Raw genomic sequence first — 3,004 nt, 5'->3', positions numbered from 1 at the left:
CTATCTATTTTACCCTCGGGCCGTGGCAGTGTACTTGGTGGAACAGCCTGGGCACTCGACAGGCACCAAGAGCTATCTGTCCAGGTGCCTTTGGTATGGGAGGAATCTTGGTCTGTCTGGAATATTGGGAGTGGGATCGGGAGTTGCAGCGCAAGGCTGAAAATGTCAACAACAGCCCTTCTCTGCAGGAAAGAAAGCCTAGAACCTTTGGCTTTCTGGTGCACTTGGGGGGTCAGCCTGGCAACTCCATGGCCAGCAAGAGCTTTCATTCTTCGTGGTACCTTTCCTCCAGGAGGAATCTTAAACTGTGAGGAATTTTTGGGAGTAGGACTCACAGTTTCAATGAAGTATTCAAAAAAGCAAACAAAATCTCTGATTCACAGGAAAGAAAACCTGGCAGCCTTGGCTTTCTGGTGTACTTGGTGGGCCAGCCTGGGCACTTCATGGCCAGTAGGAAATTTATGGTGTGGCATCTTTGGTCTGGGAGGAATCTTGCTTAGTCTGAAATACTGTGAGTGGAATTGGCAGTTACAGCGTCAGCCTAAAAAAGCAAACAACAGCCCTTCTACCCAGGAAAGAAAGCCTGGAGGCTCTGGCTTTCTGGTACACTTGCTGAGTCAGCCTGGGCACTCCACAGAAAGCAAGAGCTCTGTGTACAGGCACCTTTCGTTTGGGAGGAATCTTGCTCTGTCTAAAACATTGGGAGTGGGACCGAGAGTTGCAACGCAGGGCTCAAAATTTCAAAAACAGCCCTTCTCTATAGGAAAGAAAGCCAGGAACCTTCGGCTTTCTGGTGTACTTGGTGGGCCAACCCGGACACTCCATGGGCAGCAAGAGGTTTCTGGCTGGTACCTTTGCTCTGGGAGGAATCTTCATCTCTGTGGAATTTTTGGAAGTAGGACTCGCAGTCTCAGTGCAGGGCTCAAAAATCTAAACGAAGGCTCTTATTAAAAAGAAAAGAAAGCTTGGAAGCTTGCGTTTTATGGTGCAGTTGGTGGGTCAGCATGGGCACTTGATGGCCAGAAAAAGCTTTCTAGGTGCTACCTTTGCTCTGGGAGGAATTTTCATCTCTGTGGACTTCTGGGAGTAGAACTGACAGTTTCAGTGCAGGGCTCAAAAAAGCAAACAAAACCTCTTATTGAAGGGAAAGAAAGCCTGGAAGCTTGGGCTTTCTAGTGCACTTGGTCGGTCAGCATGGGAACTCCATGCGCAGAAAGAGCTTTCTTGGTGGTACCTTTGCTCTAGGAAGAAATCTTCATATGTGTGGAATTTTTGGGAGTAGGACTCGCAGTCTCAGTGCAGGGCTCAAAAAAGCAAACAAGGGCTCTGATACACAGGAAAGAAAGACTGGAAGATTGGGCTTTCTGGTGCACTTGGTGGGTCAGGCTGGGAACTCGATGCTCAGAAACAGCTTTCTTGGTGCTACCTTTGGACTGGGAGGAATCTTCATCTCTGTGGAATTTTTGGGAGTAGGACTCGCAGTTTCAGTGCAGGGCTCAAAAATCTAAACATAGGCTCTGATTTACAGGAAAGAAAGACTGGAAGCTTGGGCTTTCTGGTGCACCTGAGGGGTCAGCCTGGGCACTCCATGGGCAGCAAGAGAATTCTGGTGTCGCACCTTTGCTCTGGGAGGAATCTTTATCTCTGTGGACTTCTGGGAGTGGAACTCACAGTTTCAGTCCAGAGCTCAAAAAAGCAAACAAAATCTCTGATTCACAGGAAAGAAAGACTGGAAGCTTGGGCTTTCTGCTGCACTTGCTGGGTAACCCTGGGAACTCCATGGCCCGCAAGAGAATTCTGGTGTCGCACCTTTGCTCTGGGAGGAATCCTCATCTCTGAGGAATTTTTGGAAGTAGGACTCACAGTTTCAGTGCAGGGCTCAAAAACTTAAACAAAAGTTCGGATTCACAGGAAAGAAGGCTTGCAAGTTTGGGCTTTCTAGTGCACCTGCTGGGTCAGCCTGGGAACTCCATGGCCAGAAGAGATCCTGGTGTGGCACCTTTGCTCTGGGAGGAATCTTCATCTCTGTGGACTTCTGGGAGTGGAACTGACAGTTTCAGCGCAGGGCTCAAAAAAGCAAACAAATCTCTGATTCACAGGAAAGAAAGCCTTGAACCTTTGGCTTTCTGGTGCACCTTGGAGGGTCAGCCTGGGCACTCCATTAGCAGTAAGAGCTATCCTGGTGGTACCTTTGCTCTAGGAACAAGAAGTCTTCATCTCTGTGGAATTTTTGGGAGTAGGACTTGCAGTTTCAGTGCAGAGCTCAAAAACCAAACAAAATCTCTGATTCACAGGAAAGAAGACTGGAAGATTGGGCTTTCTGGCAGCACTTGGTGGGTCCGGCTGGGAACTCCATGGCATAAGAGCTTCTTGGTGTACCTTTCCTCTGGGAGAATCTTCATCTCTGTGGACTTCTGGGAGTAGACTGACAGTTTCAGTGCAGAGCTCAAAAAACCAACAAAATCTCTGATTCACAGGAAAGAAAGACTGGAAGATTGGGCTTTCTGGCACTTGGTGGGTCAGGCTGGGAACTCCATGGCAAGTAAGCTTTCTTGGTGGTACCTTTGCTCTAGGGAGGATCTTCATCTCTGTGATATTGGGAGTAAGCTCGCAGTCTCAGTGCAGGCTCAAAAATCTAAACAAAGGCTCTGATTCACAGGAAGAAAGCCTGGAAGCTTGGCTTTCTGGTGCACCTGTGGGTCAGCCTGGGAACTCCATGGGCAGAAAGAACTATCTTGGTGGTACCTTTGCTCCTGGAAGAAATCTTCATCTGTGTGGAATTTTTGGGACTAGGACTCGCAGTCTCAGTGGGCTCAAAAAGCAAACAAAATCTCTAATTCACAGGAAGAAGACTGAAGCTTGGCTTTCCGATGCCTTGCTGGGTCAGCCTGGAACTCCATGGGCAGCAAGAGAATCCTGGTACCTTTCCTCTGGATGAATCTTCATCTCTGTGGAATTTTTGGGAGTAGACTCGCAGTTTCAGTGCAGGGCTCAAAAATCTAAA

The sequence above is a fragment of the Chiroxiphia lanceolata genome, chromosome 6, assembly GCF_009829145.1.
Source record: "Chiroxiphia lanceolata isolate bChiLan1 chromosome 6, bChiLan1.pri, whole genome shotgun sequence".
NCBI classification, from domain to species: domain Eukaryota; kingdom Metazoa; phylum Chordata; class Aves; order Passeriformes; family Pipridae; genus Chiroxiphia; species Chiroxiphia lanceolata.
The sequence above is the reverse complement of the archived record's forward strand: the minus strand, read 5'-3'. Positions refer to the sequence as shown.